Source organism: Anastrepha obliqua, chromosome 1, assembly GCF_027943255.1.
Source record: "Anastrepha obliqua isolate idAnaObli1 chromosome 1, idAnaObli1_1.0, whole genome shotgun sequence".
In the NCBI taxonomy this organism is placed as follows: Eukaryota; Metazoa; Arthropoda; class Insecta; order Diptera; family Tephritidae; genus Anastrepha; species Anastrepha obliqua.
Window position 1 is genome coordinate 61,705,644 of NC_072892.1, and position 15,254 is coordinate 61,720,897.

Sequence of the window (15,254 nt, forward strand, 5' to 3'; positions counted from 1 at the left end):
GCATCTTTGAAATATGTATGTCGGTTTTGTTATAGTACGAACTAAATTTTTATATAAAATTTGCGCAAATAAAAATAAATAAAATATATATATAAAAAATATTAAATTCTGAGTAAGACGTTCGAATTGGTTGAAAATTTCATAATTTTTCATTTTTATTATTTTATAAATAAATTTTGTAACTTTGAAATGTGTTGCTTTGTTGAAGATAGTTCATACAATTATACATTTTTATACAAAATTAGCGAAAAAAATTGGCATGTAAAACTTTGCGAAGAATGTAAACAAGCTCACTGTGGCAAAACTTTTTTAACTTACTATATGTACCTCTTTAGAATTATGCGAATTGTTTTGTGCTTGCATAACATCACAAATATTACAGGCTTATTTTTAAAGTGAGCCGCGTGAAGATCGGAGCCACTCCAGCGAGCTTCTAAGGCTAACATAGCCGCAACTTGCGATAGATTTCCAAGTGGTGAGATTCAATCTAACTTAGAGGGCATCTGGAGTATCTTAGTCTGCACCACAGCAGTATTACTCTTATGAGGCTAAGACTTGAACAACATGCTAGTTGGCCATACTAACAGTTTTCGGAGTCACATCATGCGACGAAAATGTGGAAACATCGACTCGTCACTGATTTCAAGATTTTGCACAAATATCTGAGATTATTCCCAAGTAAGGTCGAAAGAGCTCAGTATTTGAAGGTTAACGATTGTCCACTTTATATCGCTTTTTAATTTGGTTCTAAGAGCAGCTTGAATTACATCTCGAATTAGGCCGAAAAATCATGTTTACTCACGAGGCTCATTTTCACCGCAACGACAAACAAAATTCTCACATGTGAGGATCGGATGTGAGTATGGAGAGGCGTCATGCAGCTGCGGAGAATGACTGTTTGATGCAGGTTTTGGGGTGCTTATTTGCTGATTTCAGATAATTCAGTAACAATTCGCTCGTTGGTGTAACGTATACTCAAAGCGAAAATGGGCATCTCTCTTGAAGTAAAACTCCGAAAAGTTGGTGCTGGTTAGATACTTCTTTACTGGGTTGTATTATTCTTGAAAACAAGTGTGTAGTTGGATTACCCTTTATATACGAAGTGTGTGTTTTTTGCTGTTTCAATAGGCATTTTATTCAGGATGGTTTATCAAGCGTTTGAATTCCGCCCCCTGAGGGTAGTGGTGGGTGTAATCACAGCGCACAACATCTGTGGTCAGCATATGGCTACCATGGGAATTATTTGCGGCACAATATGCATATCCTGTCGCGAGAGTTACTGCAGAGCATTTTCTTTGAAGCTGTTCGGTGTTTTCTAGAATCAGACTTAGGTTGTATGGATCCGATGTACTGAGCATGGATAAAGTCTGGAGTCGGAAGTTTGCCATTGCCTGCCGAGGGGCGACCGCCATTAGAAAAAAACTGTTTCTACCATCTTTTTTCATTTTCATTTACGGAGATTCGAACCTCCGAACTCCCGAATGGTAGCCACGCACCAACCCATTCGGCTACGGCGGCCAACAACTCGGAAAAAGGTACTGAGAAACTAAGTAAACGGAATGGGCTGCTGTGAAGTCAGCCGTTAAAGTCATTTGATAGAAATGGTGTTTATGTATTTAATGCAAAAGTCTACTCTTTCCAATAGAAAAATTAATCAATTGAAATATATTCAAGCGTCTTTTATTTATACGAGGACTCCAAACGCTAGATGGGTCACCCTGTGCTGTTTTTTTTTTGTGTTTCTTCAAAACATTTTCACTTCCAAGTTTCGCGTAAATTTATGGCCAATCGATCGTCTGCTTTAATTTCTGCCAGTGCGCACACATTGCGTTTTAAAAATATTTTGCACCTGCGGTATTTTGAACTGTTTTAGGTATTTTTGGAATGCCGCCAGTTGTTGGCACTTTAGCCTAAAAGCAAAATAAATCGTCGCACTCTTGCCTCGCATCTTTTAGGCATCTATTAGCCTCGATTAGCGCTCACTATTTGTGCAGTAGAAAACTGCTTATGACCGCTAAGTGGTATTAATTATCACCAGACAACCGCTGGGGAGACTGGTGAGGCTAGGCAGGCATTGTTAGATGTGTAGTACAATAGTTAGTGGCGTCACCCGAGGCGTCATTGTTCGAACGAAAATTGTTTCCTTTATTAGTAATCTGCGTATTGTTAATTGATTGGTATTATTTTGGCATTAAACAGAAATCCCAATTTATTTATATGAAAATATATTTCAGCAAAAATGCGAATGATTATTTCTTTTTTTTTTTAATTATTATTTTCTATTATTATTCAATAGAATTTAGTAAAACCTCGTGATAGTTTTCCCTTGCAGTTTCCTCTCTCTTTTACACGGCGTCATGGTGTGTGAGCATTTCAGTGGAAAAAATACACTAAACAATATTTTAACGTCAAAGATTCGTACGATAATAAAATGTTTATTATTTTTCGAGTTATTTTTAAATCGAGAAACTTTTTTTTTAAGTATTTATTAAGTGTATAGTAAACAATTCCGCTGTGTTTTTCATAGATTAGCGGTGCGATTCTTCGTTTATTTGTATGTCGACTTAAAAATGTAATTCACGAATTATTTCGGTATTATGATTTGAATTTGGCAATATATGTTATTGCAAAAAAAAGAAAAAGAAAATTGATTGCGAAGAAAGCACAAGTTTCACCGAAATTGTTCATTGAAAAATTAGTGAGGTAAGTAAAACTGTTCGCGTTTTTTCAATCCCAAAATTTGTTAGGTGAATAATGCGTTGAAAGTGACAGCGCGGTGAACGCATGGCGTTAAGAATGTGGTGGGGTGGAATTCTTAATTAATCGGTTCTAACGGGAATTCCATGTAAGCAAGTATTCACATAAATGGCAATAATATATGGGAACAAATTTTCTTTTTATTCTTTCTTGGTCTTAAAATTTCTGAGAAATTGGCATGGGGGCGCGCTGAATGGGTTTTTGCGTGAGTATTATTCGGCAGGGCCCTGCTTCGAAGCTTAAATAATAAAACAGATGTTTTCTAATAATTTCAATGAAAAACCGCTGAGTGTACGAGGGTCATTTGAAAAGTCCGTGCAAAGTCGGAGAGATGCCACTACTGGCGCGTAGCGAGGTTATGTTTAATTAGTAGCAACTGTTGGAAGCACACACACCAAACTTCAGCCAGATCGGTCTATTTCTTTGTGTTTGGCATTCATTCCAATCGAGGAAATTGGTGATATTCCTTTTCCATCACGACAACGCAGCAGCAAATGGAACCCTAATGGAAATGGAACTCGTTTCATATTCCCTTTATTCTCCACACTTGGCTCTCTCGGATCTTTGGAACTACTATTTGTTCTCCAATATGAAGAAATGGTTGGTAGGAAAAAGATTTCATTCAAACGAGGAACTGATTGCGGAAACGACTGGCAATTTTTCAGACTTGAAGAAATTCTATTATTCTGAACGGATCAACAAACTAGAACAGCGTTGGGCGAAGTGTATAAGTCTAAAAGGAGACTTGGTCGAAAAATAAAAAAAGGAGACTATGTCGAAAAATAAACAATTAAGTATATTAGTTTTTATTCAAACGGCCGTCATATTTCTCTATTGGAAAAGCTCCTCATAAAAAAATGAAATGCCGTTTGGAGGCGGCATAGAACATTAGGCCCCTCCACTTATAGAAAAACATGAACACACACACTACAAATAGGTGGAGGGGTCGGCTGAACACCGCGACAATGTATGCGACAATTACTTGGGAAATGCTTTCGCAATACTTGCGACTAATTTCCGACAGAAATATGTTTGTGAAGACTCTACATTGAGGTGAGGATTAAGAAAAAGTCGTATCAATTCGTTTCCCTATGTCTGCAGGGCGGCTATGAGTACACAGTGGTGCTTTTCACCTAATTTAACTTACTGGCTTTATGAAACTATTAAAAAATTAAGAATGTTATTGTATATGGAGTCATCGCCTGCGAAGATTCGATAGCTATGTTGGCTAAACAGATTTAGAAAGTACAAAGGGAAAGTAATTGGAAACAGTGGTTAATTTCGGACAACCCTGAAGACATTACCGCCGCGATATGCTTAATATGGGTGGGCTTTAAGTTTAATTTCCGTACAAGCACTCTAAAATTCATAATAACTTTCAGTTCGTGCAAGGAGGTAGCTAACCATTGAATACCAAAATTGGTACGCAGCAGATTCTTCCCCAACGGAGTCTCCTAAGGGAGCAAAGCATCTGGAAATAGGGCTTAGCGAACCTATTCTTGGAGCGCTCGAAGTTGAAACTAAATGTTGGTGAAGTAGTCATCTGCAAGTAGCTCCCGATAAAGTCCAAAATTATACTAAAGAATCACTGCAGTGTTTTGAAGCAGAAGTAGTTACTATTAACGAAACAGACGATTGATTCCTCCCTAGTGTAATACCCTTTAATGAAGTAATAAAATAGAGCAAAAGGAGATTTGCACTTTGACCCTTAGATCTCTTGTGCCCAAGTAGATAAACATTACTTCTGAGAGCCAGGCGGCTATCAAGGTCTGAGGCTCACAAATGGTATGCTTAATAAGTGAATGCCCGCTTTCCCTTTCGGTAGCATCTGATCACTTCGCTATAAAACTTGTGTGGGTAAAAGCTGACAGAGTCATTGCAATAAACTCTATGACTGATGAGCTGGTTGCTCAGGGAACTCGGGAGCTGGTTTCTAAATGCTATGAAAAGGTAGGAGTGACTGGTGGGCCTCAATCAGTCATTTTGTCGAAAACCCTGGCATGGAAGGCCGCGAGTCCCTTAGCCATATCGGGATCGGCAGCGCTAGAAGTAGCTTCTAAGGCCGCAACTCTCGCTAATTGTGGATAACTAAACCGGCCACCACGCGATAGATATCCATGCGGTCGGACTAATATATACATTCGAGTTCAACTGACGGATAATGAAGAGAATCCATATCTGCACCTGTTCCTCAGCTGACTTGCATTCACATGAGGTTAAGAATCATACAGCTTTGATCTCACTTTTTAAATACGTTTAAAGAGATGTTAGGTTTGGATATTAGGCGTGTGAAGAATTTTCATGTAGCGTAATTCTTAATTGTCATCGTTCAAATATCATCCTTATTCTCCATGCTGTCCACCCCTATTTCTTCGTCGAATGGTAGTAAGTAATAAACGAATTAAAGTCACTGTCCAAGTAACCCCATTCCTACTTCGAAGGCAACCGTGTAACCTAACCTTAGTTTATTTGCAGAGTCGTTGAAAAAAGCTCAGGTTAAGTAGTAGCGGATTCCACAACTTTTTTCGCTAATTTGTTTGTGCCCAAAACAAAGTACGCATCTAAAGGCCTCTTTAATTTAAAAAATCTGAATTGGAAGCCTTTAGATTTCTTCCCCTTTACTTTTCTTTTTTTTATTTATCACTTGGTGCTGAACTTCACAATATTATTCTCTGAATCAACAGGTAAAGCCATTTTCAAGGCCCCCAACAAAATGGATCTAAAACGTTTGGCTGACTTGAGGCATTGAGGCGAACCAGATCGGTAAAAACACCGCTGAACTTTCACGTCAAGTCAAACAAAGGCATGCCACATTGATTGAAAGTATTCAGCAGTAAAATGAGTACTAAATTTAATAAGGATTAGAATTTGAAAATATCACCAGTTAAGCGACCCATGCTGACTTTCGCCGCTTTATTCTTGCTAGCAACGGAGGCTCAATGGGGTTAAGTGAGTGATGAGTAGAAAAACGCAGCTCCAAGCAATATCCGTAACCCTTTTGCATCATTCGCTGGACTAATACACCATAAATTATTTTTTTGTTAAAGTTTGAGGAAAAAAAATAATTTTGGTAGCCCAGTAATATTCTTTTTCATTAGAACAAACAGTAAAGTCTTGCCGATGCAAAGCTTTAAGGACGTAAGGTATTTTGAGTACATTGCGCATTTCGAGCGGTGATGCAAAAGATTTAAGAATGTAAGTGACTTTTTTCTGTTAAAAAGCCAGTATTGCCATATCAAAAATTAATAGTTTTAATTATTTGCAATATTTTTTTTCGGGATTTTTCCGTTTACGAGTATTCAATTTATTTGAAAATTCAAACAAACTCGACTTACTTCGAAGGAATTGATGCGAGCTTTAGAGTTATAATAAGACTGCACTTTTTTGTGAGACTGTATTGACTACTATTTTCACCCTGATTTATACTGATAAACGCAAGTTTTAGCTCCTGTAACAACCTGGCTCATAATTAATTTGTGTAGTACAGAACACAAATTGTTTGTGCTTGGGACGAGTATGAGTGCTTATTTTTATATTTTATAACACAAAAAAAGCTATAAACAAAATCCGAGCAAAACAAAAAAAAATTAGAAAAATTCAAGCAAACAAAAAAACAGAAACATAAAAAAAATTAAATAAAAGAATCCGAAAAAATTAGAGCAATTTTATGTCTTTTGTGGCTCAAACCACCCACTATCGTTGGTTTGAGAAACACCCCAACATAAATTTTTTTAAATTATTAAATTAAATTATTATTTAAAATTTATTTTTTTAATTTTTAGCTCGTTCGTTTCCATTAAAAATTTAACACCACTTGACTTTAAAACAAATGATTCGCTTAGTTATCAATTAAATGAACTTACAAATTCATTTTTGCAAACAAACTAAATTTTTCTTGTTTGTTTTTTCACAGTGAAAATAATTATAAATTATTTGTTAACCACCAGGCCCTTTGGTTTTTTGAAACTTAAATTGTTAATTAATTAGTATTTTTAATTTTATTTTATTTTTGGTTTTGAAAATTCAACTCAGCGTTTCACTTTGTGCAAATTATTCACTTTTTACAAAAACAAATCAATGCGTTGTATTCCGTTCGGAATACTTAAACAATTTCACATTAATATTGCTTGCGCTCGATTAGCTTTCTTTCGCGTCGTTGTCGTACGCATACAATCGAATTACCACCGGACACGGCTATGTAAGTACTACCACGTTTGGGTCACGTTCAAAGACTGATTCAGAGTTGCGGCTTACACGAATTTGTCGAATGTTTACAACCGCCAGCGCAAGCCAACTAATCATCCACCAAAAAGCAGCCGCTAAATGCCGAACAACAGTCAATTGTACTAAGCAAATGTCAGCAACCAGTCCACAACAACAGCGTAAAAAGCGAAAAAAGTCATCAGTAAAATTGAAATTGAAACTAGCATTAAGTTGTATCGCCGGATTGTACATTTGATTGTGTGCGTGTGTGTGTGAGTGTATGCAAACTGATTGTATAGCCTGAAACACAGTAATGCTGGTGGTTAGCGTTTTGTTACTGCTGTTTTATACTTGCGGCGCACAGTGGTTAAAAGGAGATATTTTTCGAAAAATATTTATGGTATATAACGGGTGTTTATAGCGGCAAGAGAACTATCGATTCGATAACCATGGTTTGACAGCTGAGAATGGCAAACTCTGTTGACTTTTTCTGTTCATTAAGATTTGGCAAGTCATCATGAATCGTTTAATAATAATCATAATAATGTAAAATATTTTTTATTTTTATTGTATTTTATTTCTAAAAAAATAATAAAAAAAAATTGTTAAGTTATGAATTGGCTTCCAAAAATATTTTTTTTATTAATTAAAAAAATATTTACATTGTTTATTTATGTAATTTTTTTTTTTTAGATTTTAAATTTACTATAATCTATTTTAGATTTATTAAAATCTAAATTATAAAAAATTTTCTTACATTATCTTTTTAGATTTTAATAAAAAAAAAATAAAAAATAAATCATTTTTTTTTTTGGGGCTAATTCATAATTTTTTTTAATCAATCGATAATTAAAAAAAAAAAAAAATATTTTACCTTCGCCTTCAAGATAGTCGTAAATAACCAACTTCACTTTAACATCCTCTGTAATTTTTTCCTGGAAGACCTTTTTGCAGTTTTAAGGTTAAAACAGACTTCTAAAAAGCAAATATAAAAATTTTGCCATTAGTTCCAGGAAAACGTCAAAGAAATTTTGACATTTGATACTTGGCTGTCTCAAAGAAGAAGATGACCACTCTGTCAAACCTGAGCTGACTAGTGCTTGCTCAAAACAAAGAAATTTAAAAAACTAGAAGATACTTGTAATAAGCGTAGCACAATTCTTAAGAACTGCGTATTCTATAAGATAAATTTAATTTGAGCATTTCTTGAAATTATTCGACGTTTTTTATATGGAGTTTTCGAGTTCTTGCAAAATCTGAAAAGCCTAAACCTGAAATATAGGGATGGTGCTTAAATGATTCGAAGCTACATTGAGCTGCAAAAGAAGAAGAATCAAGCCTGGTGTATAATACATTTTCCTCTTCCTTTTCACTTAATGACTTCTTTGAGTTTATCTTAAAATGTAACGCCATTTGCCATTTTTAAAGAACGAGGGGAAGCATTCGATTTTTACGCATCAAATCGAAGTGACGTGTGTTTATTTCACTGTCACCTGTTTTTTCAATATTGGAATAAATTCAACGACATTTGAAAGCAGAAGACTTGTACAAGGTGGCACAAAATTAATCATCCTATCGGAAGATTTATAATTTTTGCAAATGGCGTCGTACGTCAATCATATTTGACACTTGTGAACTAGATACAGATACAGAATAGTATACAAACAGACAAAGGTCAAAATAAAGATTTCCATCACCCAAAATCATTTTGTGTTTTATTTAGAAAAAAAGTTATTCAAAAACAAAATTGGGTGATTAATTTTGCGTCTCATGGTCCTTTAACACAAGAAATGAAAAAAATAACGAAATCACGATGCTACATAACCTCAAATATATGTAGGCCAAAATCTGATTTCTGGTAAAATATGTTTGCTCAATTTTATCGACCAGCTTCGTTCTAATAATTATTTATCTTAAGAATACATCTTAATGAAATTAATTAAAAAAAATTAAATAAAATTAAATATTAAATTTGTCTACGCAAGATCAAGATATACAGATATAAAAGCAAAAAATGATAAAATTAATATTTTGTTAAAAGCCATGTATTGATAGATACCAGTAAAAAAAAACAATTCCGCTTTCAGTAAATTTTCATTTGATTTTATCAACGATTGCCCACAGTGAAACGATACTGGCATTTTCGTTGATACACCTATATGAGTACTGTGCCGTGGTGTTGGTGACGGTGGTGGTGGTTACTCATAGCAGGCATACCTTCATACGAGTATATCAGATGGTTACTAAAAACGAAATAAGCAGGAAAATAATAATACAAAAACAAAAATTCCGTCAGTTGCATTGCGTTAATAACTTTACGAAATGCCATTAATTAATGCAAAGTAAATGTAGATTTGTTGCAATTTGAAATAACTTACTTGTTGAAATAAAATTTGAAAATGATAGGAATTTGAATTACTTTAAAGTTATTATTTTTTGTATAAAATAAGCGTTTGAACAAATTTAGGCAACTTCTGCAGAGATTAATAAATAAATTTATGTGCAGAAGTAATCAAATTAATTTTGAAAGCTTAAATTAATAGGTCGAAAAATCAAACGACCTTCAGCCAAAAAAATTCATACAGGAAAGGAACGATTAAGTGGCTAGATGATAATAGTATTACAGAAAATACCTCAAACCCTGTTATGTTTGTACACAAATTTAGAAACTCATTCGTTATCGATTACCGTAATATCGAATGGGGATTTCAGTTCCACTTGCACTCATTTCAAAATTGAGCGGCGAAAATATGAGATCTTGGTAAGATTAGGATAGGTTGAAGTGGTTGTCTATAGACTACATCGACATACCTAAGCGAAAGATTAACATGGTTCAAGTCCCCTTCCTATTCGAACCAGTCAACGTAATTGCCGTATCTTTAACTCATGTTTGCTCAGATCACTTAAGAAACTGGGAATCCACAAATTCCTGCCTTCTTTTCCAGAATTATCCTTAAGTTCCAGCCCCTTCTTTGCACTCGACGGTACAACAGAAATCATTGTGGTGAACCACGAAGCACAGAATGCAGAGGTTTCGCCAACATCAGACCGTTAACCGGCTCTGAACGATTTAGAAGGAATCAGCTGATTTGCTGATGTTATCTAGCTTATGACGGCGGTTTATTAACAAAAAACAAAAAACTGGGATTGTGTTGGCGATATACGAAACAAATCAGTTACTTCGTTCCTGTCGGAACAACAACTAATTAGATGAGCGTGTGAATACGTGTGAAATGAGCGGGCAGAATTCGGCTGCCGAAACTTCGGTGACGTGTCAGCCGAATTTACTCTTACAATTTTGCTTCGGATTGCCAGGTAATCTATCGTTCTTAGTGATGAGCGCTGAAAAGGTTCACATGTCACCTGATAAAGATGTGGCCAACTAACAATCTCCTGGCTGTGCATGGTTAAGTTTTGCGAAGTCTGAGGAGCTCCTGCCAGTCTCATCTTCCATTCAGACACATGAGTTCGCGTTTATTGCGGTGCCAAAATGTTTCCTTCTTTAACCTGAATCGTTGAGAGTTGGTAGACTTTCTGAAAGTATATTGCCATTTGTGACAGTTTTTTTGAATGTCATCATTGGGTTTAAATACACTGCGGAATAATTTCTATATGCCTGGGTGTTCCCTCTACTTCTATTCTCCGCCGTGGAGCCATATGTTTGAAATACGGAAGAAGCACCTCAATGTCAATGATCGCCTGGATTTTTCGGTAACTCTGGCCATATCGCAACTTTACTACTAAAGAAACTTAAAACAGTCAATTCTGAAATTGGCGAAAACTATTAAAGGGAATCCTCGTATTGAATTAGGTCGCTCGATAAAGCTGCGGTCGTGATACGAGGGGTGCCTTTTATTTGGCAGGATTTGGCAACCCTGGTGTTGCAATCTGGCAACTGACAGCTAGATCGCAAAGTTTGACATTTTTTGGCTTTTACGTACTCAGAACGTTTTGAAATACCAGCGCTATTTGTGTTGTTTACAGTAACTTAAAAGATTCATCTCGGTCCAAAAATGGAATTAAATCGTGAACATTTTCGTGCGATTATTTTTTACAACTTTCGATGTGGATTAACTCAGCAACATTGCATGGATGAACTTAATTCATTTTTTGGCGATGAAGCTCCATCAAGGACCAGTGTTTATTCATGGTATGGTGAATTCAATCGTGGTCGTAGTTCACTCCAAGACGAATTTCGTGAAGGTAGTCCGAAATCAGTTGTTGTTCCGAAAACCATTGATGCTGTGCGCGAACTGATATTGCAAGATCGTCATGTGACCTATTGTGAGATTGAGACAATCTTAGGCATTAGTTGGACCAGCATGCATTCAATATTGCATAAACATTTGACTTTCAAAAAAATTTGTTCGCGTTGGATCCCACACAATTTGTCAATCGCTCTAAAAAAGGCTCGTGTCGATTGGACGAAGGAAATGCTCAAAAAATACGATCGCGGGGCTTCGAAACACGTCTATGACATCGTGACAGGTGATGAATCATGGATTTACGCGTATGAGCCCGAAAGTAAACAGCAGTCGACCGTATGAGTGTGATGATGCCAAATCCAACAAAAGTTGTTTGCGCACGAAGCACTTCCAAGCAAATGGTCGCCTGTTTTTCGGAAAAACTGGACATGTCGCAACCGTACCACTAGAACAGCGCAGAACAGTAAATTCTGAGTGGTACACAACCATTTGTTTGCCAGTTGTCTTCCAAGAAATTAGGAAAACCAATCGCCAAAGACGGATCACTCTTCATCCGGACAATACGAGCTCTCACACATCGGCTCAAATAACTGCATTTTTAAGCACCCAAAACATCGAATTAATGGGTCATCCGCCGTATAGTCCTGACTTGGCACCGAATGACTTCTTTTTATTCCCGTACGTAAAAAACAAACTGAGAGGTCAACGTTTTTCGACACCTGAAGAAGCGGTTGCGGCATTCAGAATGCATGTTTTGGAGGTACCTCATTCAGAGTGGCAAAAGTGCTTCGACAATTGGTTCAAACGCATGCAAAAGTATATAGATCTTCATGACGAATAATTCGTATTCCAAAAAATCGTATTTCTGCTCTGGCTATGCCTTATTTAACCAAATTTTTTTCTTTTTTGTTTTTTGGAAATATCTTACTCTGAAAATCGAGGAAATTTCATGTAGCGTCACACGATATAAGGCAATAAGGTCCAATACTCATTGTGTGAAAATATGAGATTAAAACTAAATTTGGATTGACAGCTGAGAATGGCAATCCGTATTGACATTTTTTGACATTTCAGTAAGATTTGGCTAGTCATTATGAATCGTTTAACGCCAGAGCAACGCTTCTAAATTGTGAAAATTTACTTAAAAATAAAAAAATAAATCTCTTTGCGAAGTTCATTGCGCGAAGTGTTGAAGAAGACACCGCTAATTTGGCTCATTTAAATTTATAATTCAGATTTATCGGAAAGAATTGGAAATCGAATGGACTATGTAACTCGTAGCCGCGGCGGACGTATGCCGGATATCATGTTAAAAAAAAAAAATCCATGAATTCTCCACCAGATTATAATAAAAAAAATCATTCCAACAACATTTCTGTTTTGTATTATTATTTTAAATTCTCAAGCTATTAAAACACACTATTTATGCAAATCTAGAAAACACCGCTATAGCACTGTATTCGGTAAAAATAAATAAATAATTGGCTCCTACACTTCTGTTAGGTGTTTGACCGAGTTCTTGCTCCTATTTGTGGTGTGTTGTTACTCCTCCTTGATATTGTTTTACAAATGGCAGGACTTACTGTATTAAGCCGACTCCGAAAGACTTGGTTTTTATGGAGAGCTTTTTCATGGCAGAAATACACTCGGAGGTTTGCCATTTGCCATTGTCTGTCGACAATTAGGAACAAATTTTTCTTCATTTTGCTGTTTCAGTCATGGAGATTCGAACCTTCGTATATTCACTAAGCTATATACCGCATTCAGTAAGATATTCTTATTTGGGGCTGCCAACGTATTGTTCTTAAATATTTTTCAAGGCCTATGTATTTATTGTTGTTTTTATCAATGCACCTCCATTTCATCAAGACTCTAAAAATACTTTATTTTATCGAATCAATGAATTTTTTTCAGGAAATTTTCCATCTGTTAGAAAGCCCGTATAAAAATTAAGCGAAGATTTTTAATAAAAAAAAAGAAAAAAAATTAAAGGCCTTTAAATCGCTTTGCATTACTGCTACGTCCACCTGCTACACAGAATGCGCCATTTCAGGGTAACAGGTTGCAACCGGCGCTCATACGCTCTAAAACACAAAACACTCTAATAATCCAGCCGATTGTGTGTGCAGTGACCGTGGCGCATGCTAGACGCTGCCGCGCGCCAAAGCCAGTGTGACAGGTGGAAGTGCTCTAAGCACAGTGCATGGCGTATACATATATATGTATGTACATACATGTAAGGGCGTATAGGAATGTCGGCGCTGTGGCAACAGGATCTAACCACCACCGCGAAATACCTTCACATATGCATGCATGTAGATGTATGTTATTAATTATAAATATGCATGTGTGTATGTATTTTTTTATTATGTCCGTGAATGTTTAAAAACAGGGGAACATTTTTGTTAGTTCTGGCATGGACATTTCGTGCGGCAAAAATACGTTACAATTTGGCCACGGTATGTGCACTTTTGCCCTTAATGCTGGCATCTGAATTTTATGAAGCACACAGTTTTAGTTAAAGAGTTCATGGGAAATAATCAAAAATTTAAAGTTCATAATTGCAATTGACTCCACTTGTCGCATTTGACTTTAATAATGTGCTTTATTTTACACTTGGCTGGTGTACACATATACATATATTCATGTACATACAAACATACCTGCGTACCATACGTATTAAATGCATGCAAAAGGTTGTGCGTTCTGGTGGTCAAGTTAATTTTTCACCATTAAAAAATTTACATTAGCATTGTGGTTTACTGTTGTACGCTAAAATGGTATACTCCATCATGCACACACATACACATACATATATATCATATGATTTATATTATGTACATATGTTTTTATGCGCTGAGAATTTTTTAACGGCCAACGCGCATAGGTAGGTAGGTAGGGTGGCTGTCGCAAAGAGAAATTTAGACCTGTAGTATATCTATTGTGGAACTTATCCCTACAGATTTTATAAACAAGCAAAGCTTCGTTAGTTTTAGATGCGCTAAATCTGCTACATCTGTTAAAAATGCAGTACCAAGAGTGCGAAATCTCCCTCGGGCTAAACCTTCACACTCGCATAGGAGGTGTCTGATTGCTTCCTCTTCTCTTGTGTTAAGGACCTCGCCTCATTTGATATGGTGTTTTTTGGGTGTCACCTGTAAGTCCTGGAATCCGTGTCGCCAGCGACATACTTTTCTTTAGAAGACTGACAACTTTTTGAACGAACCTCGTATGGCAAACATTTTTTTTTATTTTCTAACGGATCAAAAAATAACATACTTAAAACAAAAATAAAATTTCTTGTTTCGATTCCGTTTTACACGCTTTTAAAGAAACACCCAAAAAAACACCATTTCAAATGAGACGACGGCCTTAAGACAGCTTCTACAAAAATCGTAGTATAGGAGTATTATCCTTCTGGCGTGGTTACCTATTAAACAATGACCAGTTAATACACCCATCATGTTTCTTGTAACTTCGCTATTAAATCTCAACAGGCTTTTTGTCAATTAGTCCAGTAGTCCATTCAGTCAATCCATTTTTGTGAGTTTCTCTGGATGGAGGGCGTAACATATGTAAGCAATTACAGTGGAACTCATGGATGAAGTTAGCAGAATTGTTGTACTGTATTCAAACTCAGCCCCCTGGTGGCCAATTTCTATATCAAAATTTCGGCTATTCGGTACTTTCTAAATTCTTTGAACCGAAAAGCGACCAATTTATGAAATATCTAATCAAAAACTGAACTTCTAACGAATGTTATTTTAGCTGTCAAGGTAAAAAATAAATAAATAAAAATTCTTAGCTCAAATTCTAACCGCAAATACGCAACCGCTTTTTTTTTCATATCCCATAACTGGGGACGCTTTCTCAGTTCATCTATTAACTTTTCTGCGGTCATTAACTGAGAATTAAACCAATACTAAATAAAAATTAAATACAAATGCAAAAGGTTCGCAAAGAGTTCCTTGAAAATTAAATTGAGCCAGCGAAAGCAGCCATTTGAATGAGGTTCTATAGTTGACTGAAAGCTTACTATTTAAAAAAGGAAAAATCATTGAAAAATACTGAACGATGTTTTTGTAAACT

The 15,254-nt window shown here is 35.9% G+C and overlaps 1 protein-coding gene across 5 annotated transcripts in view; it reads right to left on the bottom strand.

The window, feature by feature from the left end:
- Positions 1-15,254, bottom strand: part of LOC129245461 (regulator of G-protein signaling loco) — an 89,153-nt gene that overhangs the window by 59,141 nt on the left and 14,758 nt on the right. Inside the window, exon 1 of one of the 5 annotated variants that reach the window (XM_054883649.1) lies at positions 6,621-6,718. The exons of the other annotated variants lie outside the window; for them this stretch is intronic. The gene's annotated coding sequence lies outside the window, so the exon portion shown is untranslated. Of the gene's footprint in view, positions 1-6,620; positions 6,719-15,254 lie in introns of those variants that run through there. 5 annotated transcript variants of the gene reach the window in all.